Consider the following 12,483-nt stretch of genomic DNA (forward strand, 5'->3'; position numbering starts at 1 on the left):
GACCAAGCAAAGATGCGCAAAACAAGGTGATGCATTTGACTACATTACCGCATCTATAAGCGGTACATTGACTACCGTATCTCTTTATATATATATATCCATTCGATGAGTCTACACCCTTCTCCTTACCCATCACTTGAAAAATCTCTCCCAACTCACATTTTCATTCTGTCTACAAGAGTAAAAATTTGCACCCACTTGTGCTTTCTTCTTCAAAATGATTTCAACCTCATTTTCCAAGTAAGTGTGATTTTAAATTTTTGTTTTTATTTAATTAAACTTTAGGGTATCCCCAAAAATTATCATGTTATAGATTTTATTTTTATAGGATTTATTTAACCTTAGATTAATGACCTTAAATTTTATTAATGCTATATTTATATTATTAGTCTAGTATATTTAGTGGCTTTAAATTTTATTAATGATATTATTAACTTTTTTAAAGGTTCTATATTTATATTATTAAAGTCTTAGGTTCATTGCCTTAAATTTTATTAATGCTTTATTTATAAGTTATTTAAAAGTATTGTTTAGAAATAAGATAAAATTTTATTCTAATATAATAATTTTTTTTTTTTGGTAAATAAAAGGGTCGGAGTCCAAAACAACACGAAGAAAACTAAGAGACTAACAAAGCACGATCCCTCCCAACAGAGGAGACATCAGCTAAATACATAAACAAAGATCATTTGTAGGCTCACGAACCAACACAACATCCACTTCCTCCTCTTTATCCAAAATAAAGTTGGTCATCCAGTTTGCACACATGTTTCCTTCCCTGTATGTATGTTGAAGTTTAACCCGCCAATCTTTTTTGAGCCATGTCCGTATGCGAGAGACAATTTGACTCTCACGGACTGCTATGCCAGGATGGGATAGCATAGTGATTGCACTAGAGGAATCACTTTCCAGTTCAATATTGCGAAAACCTTCATTCCAAGCCAATTCTAATCCATGAAGAATACCCCAAAGCTCAGCTTTATAAGAAGAACAAGAGCCTAACTTATAAGCAAATCCACTTAGCCAATTTCTGCTAGCATCACGAAGAACACCACCACAAGCAGCAGGACCAGGGTTGCCGCGATATGCTCCATCAGTATTAATTTTAATAAAACCATTCTCTTGGAAACTCCATGCCATGCTTATGTTGATAGTTCTTCGGCCCAAGCAATGGCTATTTGGTTGAGAGAAAGCAGCATCAATATCAGTAACCAAATTTCGGATGATAATTTCCCTGTTCATCTCCACTGCCAATATTTCCAGCAAGACACAAAGAAAACCGAAATCCAGTTACTTGAAACATTAAAATTCTTCCAACCGTTTAGATTATAATCAATCCAAATATCCAAATTGCTCGCAAAGAAAACAGAAATCAGATGAGGAGGAAGAAGTCTATTCCAAATTAATTTGATCTCAAAACAATCCCTTAAAGCATGGAGAATTGTTTCACTAGCACTATTACAGATCGGGCATATGTCTGAAGAATCCCCCCACTGAGCAATTCTATCCATGGTTAAAAGTTTACCATGAAGAATCTTCCATATCAAAATCTTGAATTTCTGAGGGCCTTTCCAATGCCATAAGGTTGACCATAATTGTTTCCTGTCATCCAAAACATCTCCATTGAATAAAAGAGACTCGTAAATCTTCCTGATCGAAACAGTTGGAGTATTAACAAATCTCCACACTTTCTTATCAGGCCCATCATCACTGTTAGGGGGTAAAACACTTTTCAACTTGCTGATGACAGTAGGAATAAGGCACTGCTTCAAAACCTCCATGTTCCAACTTCCATCGAGCATAATCATGTCAGAAACCTTTATATTGAAATCATTATTTGTAACAACAGGGAAAATCAAATCCTGTAATAAATTCTTTCCATCAATCCAATTATCAGTCCAGAAATTGATAACTGTGCCATCACCCAAGTTCCAGATTAGGAATTCTTCAAACTTCCTCCAGATTCTACCAGTGTTCCTCCAAAAATTCGAGTCTCCACTTTTGTCCTTAAACAGATAATCTCTTCTGTGATGATTTGCATATTTGGCTTTAACAACCTGAACCCACAATTGACCTTCATCATTGAAAATTTCCCAAGCTCTCTTAGCCATAAATGCATCATTCATGATCTCTAACTTCTTTAACCCCAGACCACCAGCTTGCTTTGGCAAGGTAATCGTCTCCCAATTGATCAAATGATGCTTACGAATTCCATCATGATCCCCCCAGATAAAATCCCTTTGGATTCTTTCAATATCTTTGCACACCGACAGAGGAAGCTTAGTACTTTGCATCTGAAAATAAAGTATAGCTGACATAACAGAAGTAGCCGAAGTAATCCTACCTGCTTGGGATAAGCACATCTGATTCCAATTGTTAAGCTTGGATTTGACCTTCTCAATAATACCAGCATAAAGATCCTTCTTTACTCTCCCATGTTGCATCATAGATCCAAGGTACCGACCAACATTTTTAACCCTAGTGAACCCACTCCTCTGCACAATATCATTGATCAGATCATCTTTGGTATTCTTTGAGAAAAAAATAGATGTTTTTTCCACACTAAGCTTAAGACCCAAAGCTTCCTCAAATATGCTAAGACACTTCAGTAGGATATTCATTTGATCCACCGAAGCCTCCATGAACACCATGAGATCATCAGCAAAAGCTAAGTGAGATATGTTAGGACCAGCTTTCCCAGCACGCATTGGTTTCCAAAGACCCCCATTAATAGCCGTACTAATAATGTGAGAGTTTCTCCATAGCAATTACAAACATATATGGAGAAAGGGGATTTACCTTGACGAATGCCTCTAGAAGGAGTAAATTCTTCAGTTTTACCTCCATTCCAGAGTACACTAAATTTGGAGGAAGTTACACAGCTCATAACCAGATGAACAAATTGATCAGGAAATGAGACTTCTTCCAAAAAGTGTTTAAGGAAATCTCAACTAAGACTGTCATAGGCTTTAACAAGATCAATTTTAACAGCCATGAAAGCCTTCCTACCCTTCATTTTGTGCATTGAATGAATCATTTCTTGGACAATGATAATATTATCCTGGATTTGTCTCTTAGGAACAAAACTTGCTTGCCAAGGGGAAATAATCTTCTCCATAATAGGTTTTAATCTTTGAACCAAAACTTTAGAAACCAGTTTATATAAAACTGAGCACAAAGAAATAGGACGAAATTGAGAGATCGTTTCTGGTTTCTTAATTTTAGGGATCAAAACTAGGAGTGCGGAGTTAAGATCAGAACCCAGTTCAGGATTGGACCAAAATCATTTAACAGCCTGGACAACTTGATGACAGATTGTGTTCCATTGCCTTTGGAAAAAGGCAGCAGGATAACCATCCTCACCTGGAGCCTTATAAGCACCAATAGAAAAGAGTAATTTAGAGATCTCCTGAAATCTTGGAGCTTTAATCATTTCATTTTTCTCATCCATGGATAAACCAGGCCAATAGGAAGGGGAAGAGATCCGTTTCCTATGCAGATTTTCCTCTTGAAACAGCCTTCTATAAAAGTTGCAGACATGAGTCTTAAGTTCTACTGGATCCTCAATCCAGCCATTTGAATCATTTCGAAGTCTAGAGACTTTATTGACACTTCTTCGGATGATAGTTTTTAGGTGATAGAATCTAGTATTTTTGTCTCCATCCACTATCCAACTATGTCTTGATTTTTGAAACCGTAACATTTCTTCCTGGTCTAGAGTTTGATCTAACTCATACTAGATTTGCTTTTCCAAATCTTGAAGCATAATAGAATCAGATTGACTTCTAATCTCCTGAATATCAACAATTTTCCTAAACAGAGTTTCTTTCCTCCTAATAATATCACCAAAGACAGTCTTATTCCAGTATCGAAGATGAGGAGTTAAATCATCAAGCATTTTGTTTATCTCCTTTGAACCATTCCACTTCTCATGCAAGAAATCCTGAAATTTAGGATGATAAGTAAAGGATTATGATCATAATTGATTCGAGGAAGACTTCTGACTTCAGCATTCTTAAATTTTAATCTCCAGAAAATATTGGCACACACCCTATCAAGTTTTTTAAAGATTCTATCTAAATGATTCCACTTTGGTCCTTGCCAAGTGAAGGTTGAACCAGAAAATCTAACATCCTCCACATGACATGCCTCCAGAAATTCAGCAAATCTTTGACATTTGGCTAGATCAGTCCTTGAACCACATTTTTTTTTCACTGCTGGATTTTATATCATTAAAATCCCCAGCAATAATCCAAGGTTCAGAAATCCCCTGGCTAATGTTCTTGACATCATTCCACATTAACTGACGCTGCTCCTCCCTAGGACTGACATAGATTGCTGTACAAAGGAAACTCTCAAAATGATTGTATTCAATCTTCATATGGATGTATTGGGTTGATTGAGAAATAAGTTGCACCATAACTTTCCTGGAATCCCAAATAACCCACAAACCACCAGAAAAACCATTAGCTTCCTCAAAGATAACCTTATCAAATTTCAGCTTCTTCATAATGGAATTACATTTTTCACTTTTAGACCGTGTCTCTAAAAGAATCACAATACCAACATCATTTTTATCCACAAACAGTTTTAAGGTTCGACCAATTTTGGGGTTAGCCGCACCCCTACAATTCCATATTAGAATGGACATCAAGACACCATATCTGAATTTGCAGGTTGTTCATGTCCCTGCGACATCTTACCTCTAGCCATGCTTCCTACAATATCTTTTACCTTACCTGAGATACCCCTGGGACTTGCACTTTTGTATCCTGCAGTGGAAGGGTCAGGAGGTTTAGGATCCTTAGGCTTATGGATTCTATTCTGGTTTTGTCCACCTTGAATAGAATGCTCAATATCCTTAGCAGAAAAATTATTCTCTGTTTCCATTTAGACAGGCCTACTACCACTGCCTTTTTGGATTGAGTTAACTTTGAAATTAACTCTATTAGTTACTCTTCTAGTACTGTCTTTATTTATGTTCTCTTCTTTATTGTCCTTTTCCAAGTCAATCCTATGATCTCCTCCAACCAAAATAAAAGCATTACTGGTTTCAACAACTTGAACAATTTCTTTATGTCCTTTTCTCTTTGAGAATTTTTTTGGATTGGTCATCACTTGTAATTCTTTCCCCTCCTTATCCTCTGTAGCAGAATCCGAATGATCAAATCCATTTTGAGAAGTCATAGAAGATAAATTAGCCGATGGCTTATCCTCCTTCATAAGATCATCATAATTCCCTTTCGCCTCCTTTTTATTCTCCTTCCCTTGTTGATAATTAACTCTTCTATTTCTGTTAACCACCATCCAAGGACCATAATTGGATTTAGACTCATCCTCCATTTCAGCAGCATGATCTGTAGAATTAACATTAGTTATAAGTTTAACCCCCTCAGTAACAACAGCATTCTGTTCTTGTAAAGATTTTTTTGGGCAAGAATCCTCATTATGACCATATTTTCCACATCCATAACAGATCATGTGTAGTCCCTCATACTCCACCTGCTTATATCGAGCTTCAATATAGAATTCAGCTTTTAATGGTTGAGTGAGGTCTAATTCTACACATATTCGAGCATACTTTCCTCTTGACAGGGTTGTAGTCGCTGCATCAAGTTTCACAAATTTTCCCAGCCAATTACCCACATTCTTTATTAGCGATGTGTTAACATATTCCATGGGAAACCCAGGAAGGCGAACCCACGCTAATAATCTGCAGATTGGGGATTGGAAAGGATTGAAATCTGGTTCCCAAGCCCTAATAGACAAAAAATGATCAAAGATAATCCAAGGTCCAGCCGATTGAGCGAAATCCATATCCTTTTGTTTTTCGAATCTCACCATATAATAATCATTGCCAATATCAGTAACCATAATCTTCCTTTCTCTAGCCCACATATTCTCGAGTCTTTTCTTTATGAAGATAACATACAATTTCTTCCCAAGCAACTTAACGATAATTTTGCGTTTCCAGGGTTCCCAAGCCTTCCTTTTGAATTCAGCAGATAATTTGAAATTCATTCTTCCATCCGATCGAGTCTCCAAAACCACCTCTTCAGCAACAGGACCTTTGTCCTCATTTGGGTGAATCTCTCCTTCTTCTTCCATCACATCATTCCCTTCTTTAGCAGATTCCTCTTCAGATTCCCATTCACCATTATGCCTCATTAGCATTTCCTTGAAACTCATATGACCTTCCATCCATTCTTCACTCCGCGGTACCATATATTGCTCATGAGAGAAAACATCGTCACCGCTTTTATATTTCTTTGTACTTCTTTGAAGATTGTCAACCTCTTCAGCAGAAGGGACATCCGGATCAACAAGAATTCGCATGACACAGAAACCCTAGCAGAGCACTTTTTCTTTATTAGTTATTATCATTAGCATCTATCCAATATAATAATTTAATAATAAAACTAATTACAATTTTTTGTTGTTGAATTTAATAGTTTAATTATTTTGTTACATAAATAATGTATTTATCACATACATATTATTGTTGTTTAATTATATTTTTGTAATAGTTTCATGGATCACGACGTGATTAATTCGAGTCATGGAGAATATGGTGTGTTGAATAAAGATGTGCAAGAAACTCATGTGTCTCAGGTTGTATGGAACATGAGAGTAATGATGAGGGTTCTGAAGGTTCATAGAGCGGCACAAGGTGCTGACGCAGATCCTCATGATCCGAATAATATTCTGAAGCTAGTGGCGGAGCACCTTAGGTGTGCAGGATTTTATCATGTTGCACGCATGCGACATTTGGCATTTGTCGGTTAGTTATTTAATGGTTAAATAAATTATTTGCGTATGATTTATGGGATAATGACTATTTTTATTCGTGTAAAATGTATTGTAGATCAATCATGCACTACTTAGTGCTCTAACTGAGCGTTGGCGCCCTGAAACTCATACATTTCATATGCCACAGGGCGAAGTTACCATAGCTCTTGAAGATATTGCAGCTATACTTGGTTTGTCATCAGACGGACAACCACTGATTGGTGCGACATCCATTGATGAAGTGAAGTCATACATCAAAGGTTGGGTTTCCATCCTCTATCATAGGTAGAGGTGGCAAAGTGGGCGGCCCGCCCCGCCCCGCCCCACCCTGCCATCAACCCGCCAAAAAATGAGTCAGCCCGCCCCATTTGGCGGGTTGGGCGGGTTGGCCCGCCAGCTCGAGCCTATTTTACACTGACCAGCCTCGGCCCGTCTATGCCCGCCATCAACCCGCCAAAAAATGAGCCCGCCCCGCCCCGTTTAGCGAGTTGGGCGGGTTGGCCCGCCGAGCCGAGCCCGTTTTGCCGGCTCTAATCGTAGGAACTCAAAGAAAGCTATTTGCATATGTCCTTTTTATATCGACTATGGACATTGGGTTGCACACTAGGGCGATCCTGAGCAGGAGCTACTCCACACACGTGTGCTTATCTATTGCGCCTCATTGGTGGATTTATGTTCTGCGACAAGTCAAGAAATAAGGTTGTCGTACAATATTTGTTATTCTTAGGAGGAAGCAGGTATGACCTCTTATAGTTAGGGTGCGACAATGTTAGTTGTAATAAAATGAGAAAAATAAATTTGAAAAATAAATTTGAAAAATGGCCTTGTTTGGCCGAACCTTCAAAGGGAGGGGAGGTGATTTTGTGGTTTTTCGCGTTTTGATAGAATTGACGTATACTGATGGCTGTACATGGTTGTATAGGTTGTCGTACGTCGATTTGAATCTCGAACCGTGAATCGGTGGATTGCCCTCGGTCCTGGACCAAGTGGATTGAGGTAAGTGATTGGATCAATGCATGTATAATTGTGAATTAGCATGTGTTGTGTGAAATTTGAGTAATTGGGAATGTCCTCTGTGTAGGCATTCTGTGGAGTAATGGCCGACTTGCACCCTTGGGATTTCTAAAGAATTCTCACTCTATTTAATCATTCCACACCTCATACAACACCATTATATCAACATATAATCATCTATCAATTCACCAATAACATCTTAAAACATTTTCCAAAGTCCAAGTCATGACACTTCCAAAAATATTCTAAGTTACAAAATCACATTTTTCACCTAAAATTTCCATTGCATTTATAGCTAATACACATTATTCTAAGACACTTTCATGTACAAACTTTCTCCAATTGAGCTCTCTAACATCACACATCAAAATTTCAAGGTTTAGGGTTCATGAAAATAAACTACAATCAAACCATGTAAAGGGGATGAAAATATACTCACAACCAAGGCTTGATGCTACTCCAAGACTCCTCCAAGCAATGGAAGCTCAAATGACCCCATGGACATCAAATTCCTCCTTAAATTCGAAACTGAAAATAGCTTAGATCTCCCCAAATACACGGTTTCAAGGCTCAAGAGTTGTACCAATGTGTTTAGAAGGTGTTTTCCATCACGATTCAATACAAAAATCGTTGGATTCGGTGGAGAAATGGCTAAGTTATGATCAAATGAAAATTTGCACAATAAATGGGGTGAAAAGGGCATCAGCTCGGTTTTGCAAGGAAGGAGGAAAAGAAAGGTGATGATGAATAGTGAAGGGTGAGGTGGCCTAAGTGGAGCTTAAGTGGCTGGGTCCCACGCCACGTCACGCGATTTAAAATTCATCCGAACTCCCACTAAACGTCCAAAAATTCACAACCTATTTAGAAACTCTAATTTTTAACATTAACCATTCTCCTTTAATTATACTTGATCAGCTGAAGCCGGAGTTTTCCGGTCGTTCGGAGAAAACACTGTTTTAAGCTATTGCGCGCGTCGTTGGCACGCTTCCCCAAACTGACTTAATTCCATCAAATATTATCAGAAATCATATTTCCTAGTTCTATAGACCATTTATAACTCATATTTGAAACCTAGAGCTCAAAAATCAACTGGCACGTTTTACGGTGCAATCGTACCGCAATATTTTGACCCGGTAAAAAACATTATTCCCTGATTTTTTTAAAACTTGTCTAACCACTCAATTTTTTCGTTCTGAATCCATTTCCAATGTCTTTTTTATCATGTGAGACCTACTCAATGTTTATCTTCCTAGGGTTGCGTGTTGGCTAATTACTGTTTTGCCCTTTCTTTGTATTTTGGCCTTATACTCAGGATTTTCACTAATCCTTCTCTTTAATTCTCATTTAATATTTTAATATTTAAACTTAGAAATGCGAGATGTTATATTAGTACATCTCTATAGGGAGATGTGTCAGGCGCGACCGACCCAATCTAAAAGGAATGGCTGCTAACACTGCCACACCCCAACTATAGGAGGTCATACATGCGAAATCTCCTCCCAAAAATAAAAAATATCGTATGACAACCTTATTCCTGACTTATCGAAGAACATAAATCCACTAATGAGGCGCAATAGATAAGCGTGTGTGTAGAGTAGCTCTTGCTGAGGACCGCTTTGGTGTGCAACCCAACGTCCATAGTATTGATCTAAAAAAGACATCCGCAAATAGCTTCCCTTGAGCTCCTACGATAGAGGATGGAAATCCAACCTCCTTGAACTCCTACGTTAGAGGATGGAAACCCAACCTTTGATGTATGACTTCACTCTTATCAACTGATGTCGCACCAATCAGTGGTTATCCGTCTGAAGACAAACCAAGTGTAGCTGCAATATCTGCAAGAGTTATGGTGCTTTCTCCCTGTGGCATGTGAAATGTATGAGTTTTAGGGCGCTACGCTCAAGTATCTGGGTGAAATAAATATTTAAAATTTTATTAATAATCTCACAATTAATATAAGGTAACCGTTTTTAAAACGGACGGTGTAGGGTGCTAATACCTTCCCTATTCGTAATCGACTCCCAAATCCATTTTTCTATTTCAAAGACCAGTTTTCAAACAAAAAAGGTTTTCCCAATGTTTTTCCAAATAAACATTGGTGGCGACTCTATTGTTTTTAATCCTTCAATTTCTTTCGCCGTCACGTCGCGATCCGGTTGCGACAGCTGGCGACTCCACTGGGGAAATTTGTAGAGAGTCAAGCCTATTTTATTATTTGTGCAAATTATTGATAAAATTCTATTTTTTTTGTTTCACTCACCTTTTATTATATTTTTGTCATATATTATTTTTGTTCGCATGTGTTTTTCTTGTATATATAGCTCCAATGATTGACATATATCCTTCCTTGTACATATTCTGGCTTTGTCTCTATTTTGCAGCCTTGAGGTTTTATTTATTTTAGAATATATACATGTATGTACGCTCCTAGCACACAACTCACACACAATTATAAGTGAGGCCTTATACCCGGGTCTGAGTGAAACATGAGATTAGGTAAGAGGTTTTGTAGTGGTATCCATTTTTTATGTACATCCTGTTTGGTTATCATGAAAGCCTCGTTTAGAGCGTGACTCTTTCAGGATTGTAGTCATTTTGGATGTACATCCTGTTTGACTATTTTATTTCAAAATGAGATATGAGCTCCAGAGACCAAGGTTCCCATAGTTATAGAACCACCAAAATGAGAGTTCCCACATATTAGTAAAACCCCTTGACAGTAAGATTTTGCAATTTAACAGAAACCTATTCATGACACGAAGGGAGCACATATCCTTCTTACTTTTATTCTCATCCTCTATATGTTTTCATTGTCTCAAAATCATCATAAATTCATATTTCAACTATTCATGCAAATGCATAATGAATCATGATAGGCATAAATATTATCTTCATCATTTTTTTATTTGAAAATAAAATAAAATGAAATATATCATGCATCATTCTTCATACTCACTCATTCACGTTGTCTATTTTACACCATTATAAGAAAGTTTTTGTTGGAGGACTGTTGAATTCTCGTTTGATTGTAAATATCATTGTTTTCATCATTTCAAAATCATCATAAATTCATATTTCAACTATTCATGCAAATGCATAATGAATCATGATAGGTATAAATATTATCTTCATCATTTTTTTATTTGAAAAAAAATAAAATGAAATATATCATGCATCATTCTTCATACTCACTCATTCACGTTGTCTATTTTACACCATTATAGGAAAGTTTTTGTTGGAGGACTGTTGAATTCTCGTTTGATTGTGAATATCATTGTTTTCATCATTTCAAAATCATCATAAATTCATATTTCAACTATTCATGCAAATGCATAATGAATCATGATAGGCATAAATATTATCTTCATCATTTTTTTATTTGAAAAATAAAATAAAATGAAATATATCATGCATCATTCTTCATACTCACTCATTTACATTGTCTATTTTACACCATTATAGGAAAGTTTTTGTTGGAGGACTGTTGAATTCTCGTTTGATTTATGTAGATGACATTATTGTCACAGGAAATGATAGCTTATTCATCAAACGACTCATTACTGACTTGAACTCTCAGTTTGCTCTCAAGGATCTTGGTGAATTAGACTACTTCTTGGGTATTCAGGTCAAGAGACATTCCTCTGGTCACCTTTCTTTGTCTCAATCTAAATATATACATGACCTTCTGGCTCGAGCAAACATGTCAGAAGCCAAGAGCATTGCTTCTCCTATGGCTACTGGTTGTAAAATGACAAAGCATGGATCCAATTATTTTGAAAATCCCTATCATTACCGATCTATTGTTGGAGCCTTGCAATATGCTACAATTACTCGTCCGGAAATCAGTTTCTCAGTAAGCAAAATGTGTCAGTTCATGGCACAACCTCTTATTGATCATTGGAATGCTGTCAAGCGCATTCTGAGATATCTCAAAGGGACTGTTTCTTATGGACTTGTGCTTCAGCCAGCTCAACCACATTGTCCTTTCTCCCTCACAGCTTTTTGTGATGCTGATTGGGCTACCGATCCTGATGATCGCAGATCTACCTCAGGTGCCTGTCTCTTCCTTGGGCCTAATCTGGTGAGCTGGTGGTCCAAGAAGCAAACGTTGGTGGCTAGATCAAGCACTGGGACTGTTTCTTATGGACTTGTGCTTCAGCCAGCTCAACCACATTGTCCTTTCTCCCTCACAGCTTTTTGTGATGCTGATTGGGCTACCGATCTTGATGATCGCAGATCTACCTCAGGTGCCTGTCTCTTCCTTGGGCCTAATCTGGTGAGCTGGTGGTCCAAGAAGCAAACGTTGGTGGCTAGATCAAGCACTGAGGTTGAGTATCGAAGCCTGGCTATAGCTGCTTCTGAAGTTTTGTGGATTCAATCCCTTCTTCGTGAGCTCTGTGTTCCCTTGTCTACTCCCCAAATTTATTGTGACAATCTTAGTACAATTGCTCTCTCTCACAATCCCGTTCTGCATGCTCGAACCAAGCACATGGAGCTTGACATCTTTTTTGTTCGGGAGCGGGTTATTTCTAAGGATCTTATGGTCTCACATGTTCCTGCAGCTGATCAATTAGCTGACACTCTCACAAAGCCGTTATCTGCTCCCTTATTTGCTGAGTTTCGAACCAAACTCAGAGTAGTGGATATTCAGTTACTCCACTCCTCATGAGTTTGCGGGGG

Source organism: Gastrolobium bilobum, unplaced genomic scaffold, assembly GCF_033153095.1.
Source record: "Gastrolobium bilobum isolate Gb01-03AN ecotype WA unplaced genomic scaffold, APGP_CSIRO_Gbil_v1 utg57853, whole genome shotgun sequence".
Taxonomy (NCBI): Eukaryota; Viridiplantae; Streptophyta; class Magnoliopsida; order Fabales; family Fabaceae; genus Gastrolobium; species Gastrolobium bilobum.